Source organism: Hypomesus transpacificus, chromosome 13 (assembly GCF_021917145.1).
Source record: "Hypomesus transpacificus isolate Combined female chromosome 13, fHypTra1, whole genome shotgun sequence".
Taxonomy (NCBI): domain Eukaryota; kingdom Metazoa; phylum Chordata; class Actinopteri; order Osmeriformes; family Osmeridae; genus Hypomesus; species Hypomesus transpacificus.
The window spans coordinates 7,016,465-7,033,774 of NC_061072.1; the positions used below are offsets into that span (position 1 = coordinate 7,016,465).

General features: G+C 42.2%; 3 long non-coding RNA genes across 3 annotated transcripts; all 3 read left to right on the forward strand.

Moving 5' to 3' along the window:
• Positions 1-3,188: 3,188 nt before the first annotated feature.
• LOC124475501 lies at positions 3,189-6,799 on the forward strand. Its single transcript, XR_006956938.1, has 2 exons — positions 3,189-3,894; positions 6,649-6,799. It is a non-coding gene; the product is annotated as an uncharacterized LOC124475501 (long non-coding RNA).
• A 3,327-nt stretch (positions 6,800-10,126) lies between these two features.
• On the forward strand, positions 10,127-12,041 carry LOC124475503. The gene is made up of 2 exons (XR_006956940.1): positions 10,127-10,206; positions 11,937-12,041. It is a non-coding gene; the product is annotated as an uncharacterized LOC124475503 (long non-coding RNA).
• Positions 12,042-12,975: 934 nt separating this feature from the next.
• Positions 12,976-17,243, forward strand: LOC124475502. The gene is made up of 2 exons (XR_006956939.1): positions 12,976-13,055; positions 14,786-17,243. It is a non-coding gene; the product is annotated as an uncharacterized LOC124475502 (long non-coding RNA).
• The last annotated feature ends 67 nt before the right edge of the window (positions 17,244-17,310 follow it).

Genomic DNA, 17,310 nt, shown 5'->3' on the forward strand with positions numbered 1-17,310 from the left:
TGTGAGTGTGTCTTCTCTATCTTGAAGCCTGTGTTTTAACCCTGGCCCTTGGTGATGAAAGGTGAGCAGTGAGCGAACCCTGAATACTCGCAATATTGATCCGTCAATGAAAACACACAAACCCCTCTGAGAACCAGCTCTGGAACCAAACCCTTTATTACTCGTAGATCACCGTGGCTGTCATCAGTGGCTCTGTGATTTCACCCCTTTCAACCGAAAATGATCGCAGATGTGGGCAGCAAAAACCTCAATCTGCTGAGATATTAAGTGTGTGTTTCTGTGCTTAACGCCTGCAGGTACTGTAAGAATGGCTGCAAGTACTTTAAAAGTTTGAAAGGAAAATCCCCTCACTCTTAACAGGTGAAATGAACTTCAGGGAGGGAGGGAGATAGGGAGGGAGGGAGGGAGGGAGGGAGGGAGGGAGGGAGGGAGGGAGGGAGGGAGGGAGGGAGGGAGGGAGGGAGGGAGGGAGGGAGGGAGGGAGGGAGGGAGGGAGGGAGGGAGGGAGGGAGGGAGGGAGGGAGGGAGCTTAACAGGTGAAATGAACTTCACCTAAAAGGGAGGAAGGGAGGGAGGGAAATAAGTTTGGAGGGTATGGGTGAGTAGGGGAGTCTGTAATAGAGGTTTGGGTGTTGGGTGAGGCGGGGTGGGGAGGGGGTGGGGGGTCCCTGCCTGTTTAAACTTTCCTGAACGTTCATGCATGTCGAGACTGCCGACCCGTTGGGAAATCAGTGCCCGGGAAACCGTCAGTCTCCCTGGAAAGATCCGGAGTTCTGAAAGCCCACATCTGACATTTTGAAATGTAAGTCGGCCAAACCACCTGCCGCAACGGCCAGTTTGATATGAAGCTGGGATGAGAGAGACAGAGATGGGAAATGGGCCTCATTTGTTAAGGTTTTAGATCCCTCGCTCTTGCTCTCTTTCTCGTGTGCTTCATTGCCTGTTTCCTTCCCCATCCGTCTGACTCTCTCTCCCTGCCTCTTTCTCTACAACTTCATCGTCACTGAGCTATAACTGAAGCAGTGTCAGAGTGTAGCTGTAATACGAACAACCCCCTAGATGTTATTGATCTACGTGTTCAATTACCTTCCAACTCTCAATAATTTAATAAGGCTCCACAGTTTCCTCACTTCTGAAGTCGTTCAGAGAGACCCAAAAAAAGGAAAAGGGTTTCACTTTTTAACCCCCATTTCTTTTTAAGTGGAGCCTTGCTAGACAAAGCGTTTCTGTGATTAAAGACTGTTCCAGATCAAATCCTCCAGAGTTTTGATTTGTAAGAGCTGCCATCCATGTAATCAGCCCTCATAGGCAAGCTCATTCATGAGATATCTCCCAGAACTTGTGTCAGTAGCGCTAGTTGAAGACACCTTGCACCGGGGTTGGAACTTCAAAGAGCAACGCACGGAACATTCCATAGCCTCTTTTGCATTCTAAACATAGGGGTAGGTTCTAATTAACGACGAGAGGCATCACGTTCTCATGAGGAGACTTGCGGAGGGGCTCATGTATGCAAATGTGGAAAAAGTTATGCTGACAGAGCAGCTGGACTCTCTCTCTCTCTCTCTCTGCTGTTATCTCCTAATGATGGAGGAGTGTGTTTCTACTGAGGATACTGCTCAGTTGGGGGTGGGCTGCATAAGTAAGATGAGTAGCCTGACCGGTGTGAAGTATCTCCAGGTAGACATGTCAAAAAACTCCTCTACTCTGGAGATGATGGGATCCCTGCAATGCAGAACATGGAGTGAGAGAGAGAGAGAGAGAGAGAGAGAGAGAGAGAGGGGGGGGGGTTCTATCTATGGGATGTGTTGCTAGGCTGAGTCTAAGTCCGGTTCTAGACCAGACTGGAATATAGCCCCAGCTTCACTGGAGGTGGATGGCGTTAGATTTTGTGACAATTAAGGGAGATGTTACTCCTTTGTGTGTGTGTGTGCACGTGTGTTTGTGTTTGTGTTTGTGTGTGTGTGTGTGTGTGTGTGTTTGTGTGTGTGTGTGTGTGACAGAGAGTGTAAGGAAGAATTTAAAGAAAGAAGTTCAATTGAAAGTCGATCATGTTTTTACAGGGATTATGAACATCTATAAAGTAGTCCTATAATGTCCTCAGATATTGCTGATGCGTGCTTTGAGACTGACCTAAGGGGGTTTTGAAATGTCAACACGAGGGCATATACAGCAATACAGCGCAGCACTACTAAGTTACTATGGTGATATCAACCGTAGACTATGCGATACCGGAGAGGAGTGGGCTCTTACTGGTTCCGTTTTAAAGATCATTGGTGACATCTGGCGGCCAACAATTTACACAGCAACACTGCGACAATGAAATCTCAAACTTCTCGAGTTGAGAATAGAAGAAGGCCTATTGATCCTATTGATTGGGGAGGTTTTCTCTTGCAGTAACACTGACATTGCAAAATAAAAAATAAAACATTTACATTTAACATTTGTATTGATTTAACAGACACTTTTATCCAAAGCGACATACACTGGGTGCATATGCCTAGAAAGTACACTATTAGTTGAACATAGAGGCTTCATAAGGCTACCGCATCATTCCACACGGATATGTCGCTAATGGGAGACTTAGAAGTAAATATAAAACCATACCCTAAAAGCTGGGTTTGTAGATTTTCTGATTGGTGAAGCGACATTTGCAAGTGATTTTTGGTGTTGTACCTAACAGGTAAGAAACGTCTGCTAGTGTATGAAACACTAGCTGTTTACTGCATACCAGAGTCGGATAGAAAGTGTTTTTTAATCACAGTCACAGAGACTAATTAGCTGGCTTTCATGCTTCCCTTGGGAAACCAGGAGTAAAAGAATACTCTAGGGAACATGCAGCAAATGCAAATCTCTAAACATTTACTGAGGAAAGATGTAGGTTATTTCAGAGCCCGTACTCGTCTGTGACCCCGTTCTCAGATTACGGCGAACAAAAGCTTCCATCAGTATTATGTCGGAGAAACGGCTTTAAATGAAGTCGATACGTGCCTTTTGGTGTGTTAACCCACAAAACCTGTACGGCTATGAATAATCAATCACATCTTTTCACTTGTAGCGTAGCCGTCCTTTATTAACCTGAACAGAAACAGAGCATGAGTGGTCTGCTCCTCCCTCCTACTCTTTACGTCTTTACATTGAACCTGAAAAACCCTGCTAACTGGTCTCAGATCGGTGACTGGTCGGGCACTTCGAGTATAGGGGAGGACCTCGAAACCCTGTAGTTTAACATTGACGTCACAGGAAGGCGGCTCCGTGGCGGCGGCACAGGTGTGCTTTTCTTCAGGTGTAAAGCGAGGAAATGAGCGTCCTGCAAAACCAGTTAAACTCTTCCCTGCCGTTATTCGAGTTCAGATCTCGGCTTAGGTATGGCACAGAACTGCGTGGGGAACTGTGCGCCGTTATTTTTTCTTGCCATTGCTTTTGATTTGTGTGGTTTGGCTATTCTTGTAGTTGGTATTTTCGCCAATCTGAAATTAGACGGTCGGTTCTACGGGGATTTCCTAATCTACACGGGGTCTCTCATCATTTTTCTCAGTTTGATTTGGTGGATTATGTGGTATACTGGGAACGTAAAGGTTTCTTCCGACGATTTGGAGAAAAGCACTTTGGATAACTTTGCGCACTGGGCGAGGAAGTTTTCTGAGAGGCTCTCTAAGAGTGGAATGAAAACTCTGGAAGCAGGTGAAAAGTGCAGGGGGAATGGGAATCTCAACGGAACTGTAGCCTTACGTTCTGCACCGCGATACGAAACCTCAATGACTGCTCACGACAACAGAGGTTACGATAGAAGTGCTGACAGTCCACTCCCCCAAAAAACTGTTGAGTTGGACATTTTGAAGTGCTCCGTGGTGGCCCAGCAGAAAAGCGGAAAAGCGGAAAGGCTTCTTTGAGTTGGTGAGTTTTCCTCCACCTTGACTTAGTGGTGTGTGTTTTTCCCGTGCCCACAGCACCTAACTATGGAGGATTATAGGGGCCAAAACTAAATAAATAAATACTTGGATAAATAAATAATTATATGACACAAAGCTTAAATAAATGACACAAAATATATTAATGTTACATGTATTTATGTGTGTGTGTATATATATATATATATATATATATATATATATATATATGTTTACGTTTTCATGTGTTTACATTTATTCATTTATACTTACATTTATTTATTTATACTTACATTTATCCACGGTGAAACTTGCTGCAGCAAAATAAATCTGTTGTCCCCGGTCACCAAGTCAGGGGGCGGGTCAAAGCCTCTGATTGGTGAATGAACAGTATTACACACCAGGCAGGCTCAACCAGTCGATCAAGCTCTCTTCAAGCTAGAGGGATCCCCTATCGCCTCACTCTACAGCTGCTAGGGGTGTGCGACACTGCACGATGTGGTATAGATCCGATACCAAGGAGTAAATACAGGGCCAGTATTGCCAATACTTTGGGCTTAGAAAAGCAGTGGAGGGGCAAAGTGAGTTTGAGCGAAGTTTGATGGTGTTCGCACAACCACTATGATGTAAAGGGAGTTGTGTACTCAGTGTGGAATGAAACTTAAGTATCGATCTTATCATGCTATCAATCAGGCTATTGATACCAACGTTGGTATCGATAGTTGCCGGGTTTCCCAACCCGGCCACTGTCGGTCTTAAGATCGATATGCCCACCCCTATGCTGTATCATCTCGCTGAGGATCGTGAACACATTTTCATTGATGTCTGTGTCAGTTAGGGCCAATATCATTCCTATAATTTCAGCGAAGCTCTCAATATGATGAAGAAAAAAAAAGTGAACTGGCAGGTGCCTCCATCTCTTCAGCTTCCGCCAACATTTCGACCACTGTAGCATTCAATATTTCATTCATTGAATCCGCACAAGGTGCTGCCACCTTGGAATAGTCAAAAGCAGTCGATTCAAGTTGAACCACCAATCAGAGGCTTTGACCCCGCCCCCTGACTTGGTGACGGGGGGACGACAGATTTATTTTGCTGCAGCAAGTTTCACCGTGGATAAATATTATATATTGTTTATGTATAAATAAATACATGTAAGTATAAATAAATAAATGTAAGTATAAATGAATAAATGTAAACACATAAAAAACGTAAACATATATATATATATATATATATACACACAAATACATGTAACATTTATATATTTTGTGTCATTTATTTAAGCTTTGTGTTATATAATTATTTATTTATCCAAGTATTTATTTATTTAGTTTTGGCCCCTATAATCCTCCATACCTAACGCTAGTTGTGTACTGACAATAATTTAACTATGAATGCTATGGTTAATAAAACATTTTAAACGTATGTTGAAAGCAGTGGCGATTTTAGACTCTTTTTAGGGGTGCTCAAGCACACCTACATTTCATCTCAGCACCCCTACAAATAATAATAATACAACATTTAAAAAATTGAATTATTATGAATTACTATTATCTTAAATACATTTTAGTGCTCTAACGTAAGAGTTTGCAAGCGTGTCTGTTCGTGACCGAGGACAAAGCAATGTCCTAAGACATTTCATAAGAGCGATTTATTGTTGACACATCATTATTATTTCATTTTATGCTGGTAAATTCATGAAGAAAGGGACACTTTTGTAAGGCACTGTATCCATTTCACATTCTCATTGGGGGCTGAGCCCCCCTAAAGATCCTAGAATCGCCCCCAGTTGAACCTTATAAACGTAGGCTATGTTCCCAAAGAAGGATTTAACCTAGTCCTCTAGCCCAAAACAAATTCCGATCCCCATTGATTATTACTTTTTGTTGTCTAGGACTATGCTTAATCCATGTCTGGGGAAATTGACTGTTAAACTTAACACTAAGCCTATTCCACTTAATTCCTCTGCAACACTGGGAAAAAGAGTGTATGTTAGGCCTATACTGTCATTTGCCACTTGAAACTTTTGACACTGTCCCCCAAAAGCATAATAAACAACAACGCCTTAATGTCTTCCCGCGTTTACCATGAACACATCGCTGTAGTAGGTAGGCTGCACCCTTGATTGTCCAATGTAGAAAAGTCTTGTTAGTTTATTAGCTTATTTCTCTCCCTCTCTGTCAGGCCAATGCATGGTGCCCGAGGACTTGCTTGTTCACTAGCTGCTCATGAATATCTGTAATAATTAATATGTGACTGCTAATAAAACGGTCTCGGTGGCCCTTGGCCTCCTTTTAATTAACGAGTCTGCCTACTGCTGTTCACCTTCACAGCCTCACATTATTTTAGCCGTTAGTTAAGGATTGCCATGTTATGTAACAGCATCGGCGGTCCGGATAGCCTCAGCATATCTCAACATACATTTTAGATGTCAGATAGAACGCATTGATTCCCATTGAAGTCACCGCACTACAGCCTGCAAGACAAACAGACTTTACTTTCCTTTTCATAAGATTAATTATACACAACTATGTTCTCTAATGGGGTTCTCTCTAATCGTTTAATGTTCGAGATATTTTGTAATTGGAGAGGGGCTAGACAATTTCAACATGACACTCATACAAATAGCATATTGTCAGTTATCTTGAAAGCATTGACTTTAGAGCCACAATTTGTTTCAACAAATTGGTACATGTTTGTTGAAACAATTTGTTTTCAACAAAAAGGTACATGGTGCCTTTTCTTTTTACACCTGTAGGAACTGAAGACACTTTGTTTGCAGAAGAGGCTTCTGGTTCAGGGACCAGCCCTGCATGCTGCACCATGCATGCTGCACCATGCAGGCGACACACAGAAGAACTCTCCATTTATCCGATGTAAATAGAATAAATCTTTATTTTTTAAACGTCTTGAATTGTTTGTGTGTTTTGAAAGTAGTGATTTGAAATAAAAATGTCTCAAAACATGAATATGGGTGGTGGCTTTTCACAGAACAACCAACACACACACACACACACACGCTTAATGCAGTTTCATGTTACATGACAATTACACTAGCCTTTGCTGATATTATGTGTAGCATTTGTGTAACCCAGCTGAATTAGTTAAACTTACTCCTCAGTATGAACACCCGCCCCTGCCCATCAAGAGCAAGGTTTTGTGCGGCGTAGCTAGTTCAAGCAGTGTTTATGAAGGCGGTAGTCACGTTTGTAAGTCCCAGGACCCGAGTTCAAACCGGGGAGGCGGGGGCGACTGACAAGCGACCCTACCTGTTACACCTGAAGGGAGAACTACTTGTTACACCTGAAGGGAGAACTTAGTAATGTGAGTAGTTCTCACGCTCTCACGCCACACCTTGTATATCTCACGCTGAAAAGGCAACGCCAAACAAGTAGCCAAACTAACGTTGTAAACATTAACGGACGACGCGCAGGTTAACCGAGTGAAGCAACATTGACGCGCAAACAGCCGTGCAAGGCCGCGGGAACTAGGGGTGCTTAAGGGTGCTGCAGCACCCCCTGACAGCACGAGAATTTATCACCACCGTGGCACAGCTCCGCAGTAGCGGACTGGCATTCGGGAGCACCGGAAAAATAATAAATATGGAAAACCAGGGTAAGAAACGTAGGGTGGGGCTGAAAAATTAAGAGACAAAGAAATCACCTTCACTAGACAAGGTGTTACCAATTGAAAAACGGCTGTTTATTTTACATGAAGCTCAACTATTTTGCGCTCAAATAAAGGCCAACATTCCTTCGTAAACTCGCCTTTGGGGGAGTGAAGCTCGCAAAAGCTCGCCCGGGGGGGCTACCAAATCTCACGCCAAGGTTTTTGGAAAAGTTGGCAGCCCTGAAGACAAAATCTATGTATTTATTACAAATGTACGGTGCAGGTCAAGTTGAGTATCACAGAAGACTGGACAATGAATACAGGAAATAAAGGGAGTAAGTAGTATCACAATATGGGAGGATACAATATGATTAACATCGATTTTGCAGGCACTGAAAAGGACACTATGCCAGATAGCTTTTGTTTAGGTCTTGAGATGGGGCTCCTAGAAATGGCCTTGTCGCTCCTTCTATTTTCTTCATTCAAAGTTGCATGGCATTATACACTTTGGCAATATTGTGACCTCTGACTTACATCAGCGACACAGGCCTTTCCTAGTCACCCTACAAAGACCTAATTTTATGGCTAATGATGTCATCCCGTTTAACTAAACAGATAATCAAACTTTGACAGGGTCAAAGATTGTAGCTGGTTCTTAACCTTTGACCTTGCACTTTACAGTACACTGTCTCAGCCCATTGAGCTATGCTCATTGTTGGATATTGTCATGGTCAGTTACTGTATAAAAAAGTAAGCTATTTCTCCTGTGGTAAGCGTTGTTAGATTCGGCCAATGTTTAAACAGTTCTAATTCAATCATATTTTGACATACCAAAGTGAAATTGTTTATGGTACTTCACAGTGATGTCATTTTGAACCCTATTAGGTTTGAAAAACCATCAGTCAAAATTATATTGAATTTATTGACACAAAGATATTGAGGCAATGTGGACATTTACACAAATACATCCCTTTCAGACATTTTGTATTGCATTTCTTATTCCATGTCACCCTATATAAAGACATGTGTTATACACGTCTGTCACAAATTTCAAGTCGATTGGATCTATGGGTCATGAGGAGAATGGTTTTGAAGGTTGTACCAAATTTGGACAGTACAGCTAAATCTATCATGACTGACCTTATGGGTCCTTGAAGCTTTTTTGTCCCCCATGAGAAATAAGGCATGTACACCAATTTTCAGGTATTTTGGAGTAATGGGGCGCAGGGGAAATCACATAGACTTTAGACGTGGCTTATAGCGCCCCCTATGGGCGTACGTGGGCCACTAGCGGTCTGGGAGAAGTGAGTGACCTGTTGTATCATTGGGCCAAATTTGAAGGACCAAGGGCTAAGGACTTTTTGAGCTATTGAGCCATTTCATGGAGAAATATGATAATAATAGGAATACTAAGAAAAACAATAGGTTCCCTCCTACCGGAACAACCCTAATAAATCAAAAGAGCTATGGGGATGTAATAAAGAGTAATGGCTATGGGGAAGAGTTTCTCTGCTGAAACCGGTTCTTCTATGAGAAGTATGAAAGGGATGTGACGGACTCAAATTACACTTCCTCGTCGTCCTCCACAGAGTAACTCACAGCTCTCGACAAGAGCAGAGGGAAGAATGGGTGTGTATGTATTGGATGCATGATCATGGTGATATCTATGAAACACATATGGGCATCGAGAGAGGAAGACGACAACCAGAAAAGACTACCAGGAATATTACTTTGACACAAAGCAGTGTCAAATTCGCACCCTTTTTGTCCCTGCATTATCGATCATGGATTATGCCCCGGGTGTAGGCCGCTGTCTGCTATCCTTTGTCCTTGCCATCATATTAAGTGCCACCGGCATCATCCTCTTCCTCATCGGCATCTTTGCTCCCTTCAGATTCTGGGACATCTTCATCTTCTCGGGCCCCCTCCTCGTCTTTCTCAGTCTGGTGATCTGGATCCTCTGGTATCTGGGGAACATTGAGGTGTCCGTTGATGAGCTTCTCCCTAAGGGTGGCCCAAATGGAATTTAAATGTAAATATAGGAACTTTTCAACTGACAGACATACAAACATTTGACATACAGACATTTGACATTGTCAAGAAGGAAAAAGACATTTACAACACGGTGCCATTTTTAGGATAATATTTGGAGTGGCAGTTTATCATTGGAACCATCCTTGAAAAAGAGCCTTGAGACTGTCTTGTAACTACCTGCAACAGGAGTGTTTATCCTGTAAGCGTGTGTGGAGTTTCTGCAGTTCCTGTTGCGTAAGATAGCTACTCTTACCTACATTCGTTCTTATCTGCATGTTTTGAAAGTAGTGATTTGAAATAAAAATGTCTCAAAACATGAATATGGGTAGTGGCTTTTCACAGAACAACTAACACACACACACTTAATGCAGTTTCATGTTGCATGACAATTACACTATGGTCCAAGCCTTTGCTGATATTATGTGTAGCATTTGTGTAACCCAGCTGAATTAGTTAAACTTACTCCTCAGTATGAACACCCGCCCCTGCCCATCAAGAGCAAGGTTTTGTGCGGCGTAGCTAGTTCAAGCAGTGTTTATGAAGGCGGTAGTCACGTTTGTAAGTCCCAGGACCCGAGTTCAAACCGGGGAGGCGGGGGCGACTGACAAGCGACCCTACCTGTTACACCTGAAGGGAGAACTACTTGTTACACCTGAAGGGAGAACTTAGTAATGTGAGTAGTGTCATCTGGGGATGTTGGCTGAAGATCTTGGCTCTGATATAGTGGGTGTTCCAGTATGTTCTGTATAGAGCTGTTGTCAATTCAAATTTATTGTCATATGTACAGGATACACAAGTACAATGAAAAGCTTTTTGCCGCTGAGCTAACTACAACAGTGCAGTTTTTAATAATCAAATAGATAGTGTTGTAGCCGAAAACTGTATGAAACTACCATTACTGAAGTAGTTGGTTGCTGCCACTGAACTGTCTTAGTTATAACTAGCTGACTAAGAAACTGAATGGGTACCTCAGGTGAACTAGCTCTGACCTATTGAAGACGTATTAGATGATACCCAATTGCTCTGAAAGTGCCAAGTCAATGAAAGGAATAGATAAGATGAGTTCAGACAAGTTCAAGACAAAATCTATGTATTTATTACAAATGTACGGTGCAGGTCAAGTTGAGTATCACAGTAGACTGGACAATGAAAACAGGAAATAAAGGGAGTAAGTCGTATCACAATTTGGGAGGATATAATATGATTAACATCGACTTTGCAGGCACTGAAAAGGACACTGTATGCCAGATAGCTTTTGTTTAGGTCTTGAGATAGGGCTCCTAGAAATGGCCTTATACACTTTGGCAATATTGTGACCTCTGACTTACATCAGCGACACAGGCCTTTCCTAGTCACCCTACAAAGACCTAACTTTATGGCTAATGATGTCATCCCGTTTAACTAAACAGATAATCACAATTTGACAGGGTCAAAGACTGTAGCTGGATTTTAACCTGTGACCTTGCACTTTACAGTACACAGTCTCAGCCCATTGAGCTATGCTCATTGTTGGATATTGTCATGGTCAGTTACTGTATAAAAAAGTAAGCTATTTTTCCTGTGGTAAGCGTTGTTAGATTCGGCCAAAGTTTATACAGTTCTAATTCAATCATATTTTGACATATCAAAGTAAAATTGTTTATGGTACTTCAGAGTGATGTCATTTTGAACCCTATTAGGTTTGAAAAACCATCAGTCAAAATTATATTGGATTTATTGACACAAAGATATTGAGGCAATGTGGACATTTACACAAATACATCCCTTTCAGACATTTTGTATTGCATTTCTTATTCCATGTCACCCTATATAAAGACATGTATTATACACGTCTTTAACAAATTTCAAGTCGATTGGATCTATGGGTCATGAGGAGAATGGTTTTGAAGGTTGTACCAAATTTGGACAGTACAGCTAAATCTATCATGACTGACCTTATGGGTCCTGAAGCTTTTTTGTCCCCCATGAGAAATAAGGCATGTACACCAATTTTCAGGTATTTTGGAGTAATGCTGTGCTGGGGAAATCACATAGACTTTAGGCGTGGCTTATAGCGCCCCCTGTGGGCATACGTGGGCCAATAGCGGTCTGGGAGTAGTGAGTGACCTGTTGTATCATTGGGCCAAATTTGAAAGACCAAGGGCTAAGGACTCTTTGAGCTATTGAGCCATTTCATGGAGAAATATAATAATAATAGGAATACTAAGAAAAACAATAGGTTCCCTCCTACCGGAACAATCCTAATAAATAAAAAGAGCTATGGGGATCTAATAAAGAGTAATGGCTATGGGGAAGAGTTTCTCTTCTGAAGCAGGTTCTTCTATGAGAAGTATGAGAGATCAAAGATAGACTAGGAGAGGAATGTGACGGACTCAAATGACACTTCCTCGTCGTCCTCCACAGAGTAACTCACAGCTCTCGACAAGAGCAGAGGGAAGAACGGGTGTGTATCTCTTGGATGCATGATCATGGTGATATCTATGAAACACATATAGGCATCGAGAGAGGAAGACGACAACCAGAAAAGACTACCAGGAATTTCACTTTGACACAAAGCAGTGTCAAATTCGCACCCTTTTTGTCCCTGCATTATCGATCATGGATTATGCCCCGGGTGTAGGCCGCTGTCTGCTATCCTTTGTCCTTGCCATCATATTAAGTGCCACCGGCATCATCCTCTTCCTCATCGGCATCTTTGTTCCCTTCAGCTTCTGGGACATCTTCATCTTCTCGGGCCCCCTCCTCGTCTTTCTCAGTCTGGTGATCTGGATCCTCTGGTATCTGGGGAACATTGAGGTGTCCGTTGATGAGCTTCTCCCTAAGGGTGGCCCAAATGGAATTTAAATGTAAATATAGGAACTTTTCAACTGACAGACATACAAACATTTGACATACAGACATTTGACATTGTCAAGAAGGAAAAAGACATTTACAACACGGTGCCATTTTTAGGATAATATTTGGAGTGGCAGTTTATCATTGGAACCATCCTTGAAAAAGAGCCTTGAGACTGTCTTGTAACTACCTGCAACAGGAGTGTTTATCCTGTAAGCGTGTGTGGAGTTTCTGCAGTTCCTGTTGCGTAAGATAGCTACTCTTACCTACATTCGTTCTTATCTGCATGTTTTGAAAGTAGTGATTTGAAATAAAAATGTCTCAAAACATGAATATGGGTAGTGGCTTTTCACAGAACAACTAACACACACACACTTAATGCAGTTTCATGTTGCATGACAATTACACTATGGTCCAAGCCTTTGCTGATATTATGTGTAGCATTTGTGTAACCCAGCTGAATTAGTTAAACTTACTCCTCAGTATGAACACCCGCCCCTGCCCATCAAGAGCAAGGTTTTGTGCGGCGTAGCTAGTTCAAGCAGTGTTTATGAAGGCGGTAGTCACGTTTGTAAGTCCCAGGACCCGAGTTCAAACCGGGGGAGGCGGGGGCGACTGACAAGCGACCCTACCTGTTACACCTGAAGGGAGAACTACTTGTTACACCTGAAGGGAGAACTTAGTAATGTGAGTAGTGTCATCTGGGGATGTTGGCTGAAGATCTTGGCTCTGATATAGTGGGTGTTCCAGTATGTTCTGTATAGAGCTGTTGTCAATTCAAATTTATTGTCATATGTACAGGATACACAAGTACAATGAAAAGCTTTTTGCCGCTGAGCTAACTACAACAGTGCAGTTTTTAATAATCAAATAGATAGTGTTGTAGCCGAAAACTGTATGAAACTACCATTACTGAAGTAGTTGGTTGCTGCCACTGAACTGTCTTAGTTATAACTAGCTGACTAAGAAACTGAATGGGTACCTCAGGTGAACTAGCTCTGACCTATTGAAGACGTATTAGATGATACCCAATTGCTCTGAAAGTGCCAAGTCAATGAAAGGAATAGATAAGATGAGTTCAGACAAGTTCAAGACAAAATCTATGTATTTATTACAAATGTACGGTGCAGGTCAAGTTGAGTATCACAGTAGACTGGACAATGAAAACAGGAAATAAAGGGAGTAAGTCGTATCACAATTTGGGAGGATATAATATGATTAACATCGACTTTGCAGGCACTGAAAAGGACACTGTATGCCAGATAGCTTTTGTTTAGGTCTTGAGATAGGGCTCCTAGAAATGGCCTTATACACTTTGGCAATATTGTGACCTCTGACTTACATCAGCGACACAGGCCTTTCCTAGTCACCCTACAAAGACCTAACTTTATGGCTAATGATGTCATCCCGTTTAACTAAACAGATAATCACAATTTGACAGGGTCAAAGACTGTAGCTGGATTTTAACCTGTGACCTTGCACTTTACAGTACACAGTCTCAGCCCATTGAGCTATGCTCATTGTTGGATATTGTCATGGTCAGTTACTGTATAAAAAAGTAAGCTATTTTTCCTGTGGTAAGCGTTGTTAGATTCGGCCAAAGTTTATACAGTTCTAATTCAATCATATTTTGACATATCAAAGTAAAATTGTTTATGGTACTTCAGAGTGATGTCATTTTGAACCCTATTAGGTTTGAAAAACCATCAGTCAAAATTATATTGGATTTATTGACACAAAGATATTGAGGCAATGTGGACATTTACACAAATACATCCCTTTCAGACATTTTGTATTGCATTTCTTATTCCATGTCACCCTATATAAAGACATGTATTATACACGTCTTTAACAAATTTCAAGTCGATTGGATCTATGGGTCATGAGGAGAATGGTTTTGAAGGTTGTACCAAATTTGGACAGTACAGCTAAATCTATCATGACTGACCTTATGGGTCCTGAAGCTTTTTTGTCCCCCATGAGAAATAAGGCATGTACACCAATTTTCAGGTATTTTGGAGTAATGCTGTGCTGGGGAAATCACATAGACTTTAGGCGTGGCTTATAGCGCCCCCTGTGGGCGTACGTGGGCCAATAGCGGTCTGGGAGTAGTGAGTGACCTGTTGTATCATTGGGCCAAATTTGAAAGACCAAGGGCTAAGGACTCTTTGAGCTATTGAGCCATTTCATGGAGAAATATAATAATAATAGGAATACTAAGAAAAACAATAGGTTCCCTCCTACCGGAACAATCCTAATAAATAAAAAGAGCTATGGGGATCTAATAAAGAGTAATGGCTATGGGGAAGAGTTTCTCTTCTGAAGCAGGTTCTTCTATGAGAAGTATGAGAGATCAAAGATAGACTAGGAGAGGAATGTGACGGACTCAAATGACACTTCCTCGTCGTCCTCCACAGAGTAACTCACAGCTCTCGACAAGAGCAGAGGGAAGAACGGGTGTGTATCTCTTGGATGCATGATCATGGTGATATCTATGAAACACATATAGGCATCGAGAGAGGAAGACGACAACCAGAAAAGACTACCAGGAATTTCACTTTGACACAAAGCAGTGTCAAATTCGCACCCTTTTTGTCCCTGCATTATCGATCATGGATTATGCCCCGGGTGTAGGCCGCTGTCTGCTATCCTTTGTCCTTGCCATCATATTAAGTGCCACCGGCATCATCCTCTTCCTCATCGGCATCTTTGTTCCCTTCAGCTTCTGGGACATCTTCATCTTCTCGGGCCCCCTCCTCGTCTTTCTCAGTCTGGTGTTCTGGATCCTCTGGTATCTGGGGAACATTGAGGTGTCCGTTGATGAGCTTCTCCCTAAGGGTGGCCCAAATGGAATTTAAATGTAAATATAGGAACTTTTCAACTGACAGACATACAAACATTTGACATACAGACATTTGACATTGTCAAGAAGGAAAAAAGACCTTTACATCCGGGTGCCATTTTTTGGATAATATTTGGAGTGGCAGTTTATCATTGGAACCATCCTTGAAAAAGAGCCTTGAGACTGTCTTGTAACTACCTGCAACAGGAGTGTTTATCCTGTAAGCGTGTGTGGAGTTTCTGCAGTTCCTGTTGCGTAAGCTAGCTCCTTACCTACATTCGCTACAAGTTGGATTCATATTCCTCTCTCTGGAACATTTGATCACTTAATGCTTGAAGGATAAATAAAAGAATTCCTCAACTTCTGGAACCTTAAGTATTAGAGTACACAACCAGATAATATGTAAAATTGTTGTTCATAGCTGTAGAAAAAGTGTCACTTCTGTTTCATGTAATCAATCCTCGCTAAAGACCTTACTCACTGACTAATGGATGCTTCAGTGCAGGGGCGTCGTTAGACCCTTTTTACTGAGGCACGTGCCCCAGTATAAATCTGCTGTGCCCCAGTAAAATCTAAGGTTTGAGTTTTAACAATTTACTTTATTAGTCAGTGCATTCAATTAGATTGATAATCCCGGAAAAAACAAGTCCAGTATCCCAATCAACCATAAGCACTCGTAAGGAAGGGTAGAAGTTGGTTTGGGCTCAGTATGTCAGTTTAAGCTATTACATGCCTATCCTCTGGGTGTTGTCCTGATGGAAAATCTGAGTATTTGTTTGCTCAAACACTCATCAGAAACCAGCCACACTCGGAGTCCCACATATCTGCCCTCACTCGAGATCAAGAGATGAACTGTTTCCCCACCACCTTCACAAGGCCATGGTGGTGTTCCTCCCAAAGAAAGAGGAACAAGTGTTCCAAGTGCATTCATGGCCAAGTTGTTGAGCTTGCCTTATCGTGATCAAGCCTTCATGAAACTGCCCTTGCTTGTAGCCGAGAATGTGACACAGCAGGTTTGTCAGCACAGACACACCCAAACACTGTGGGTTGAAATTCAAGCCACTTCATAATAATCCCTGCACTCAAACAATAAAAGCCGGATGAATGTATCTAGGCTAGTTCCAGCAACGTACTAATAAAACAATTGTGGATATCAGGTGTTCTGGTCACAACCGCCTTCCTCAAATAGAAATGGAGGGCTTGTCAGGTTGCTGCATAGGCAACATTTCTGTCAATCTACTGCCTAGCATAACTGTGCACTTCTGATCCTTGATTTATGCTGTGCAACTTCCTATAGGCAGAATGAGTTTGTCACTTTGGATGAAAAGAACGTGTTCAATAAATAAAATGTTAAATTAAGTTTATTAATCCCCAGTTGGGTATAATGTTTCTTTACTGTGTGTTTGTCCGGCCTGCTTTGCTTTACTAATTCAACACCTCGCCAACCTCCTTAAGACACCTGCATCACATCGTCAGCTCACCAGAAAGGTGTCGAAATCCCACTTCTCGTTCTCCGGTTTCTACACACCTTGGTTGTCTTTCCAGTATGCGGTGCCAACCAGGTTTGCGGCCGGCGACAGAGACACAATGGGCGAGCTGAACCCGACACCTCACGGCGTTCACCGTGGTGACACATGGGGGCCAGGATTAAGTTCTACCTGACACAGTAAACCTGTTTGGGCCCGACCCCAACATCAACGGTTCTGCCAGAGGCGGACGCCCTAATGACCGCAAGAGGGCCCAGGGGGAATGGTGTTTACGGGATCTAGACGGAACCTCTTTTCCTGCCAGATTCCTGCCGCTAGCCGGATAAAGGGGAGTGTGATTGAGTGAAACTCTAGTTAAAAGGCTGTAACTGGGAGTTTATTTGCAGTTGTTGTAGGCCAAAGTATCACAGTGCTTTGGATAAGAGCGTCTGCTAAATGACTAAATGTAAAATGTAATGCTTTATCATTACAGAACGAGGACTGTTTAACAGTGACTGGCGTTAATTATATATGTGAACTATATTACATTAAAATATTTTTATTGCGTGATGACTTAATTCATATTTACAGGTGATGACCTTGTGCCTGACCTCTTAGAACAACACACACTTCT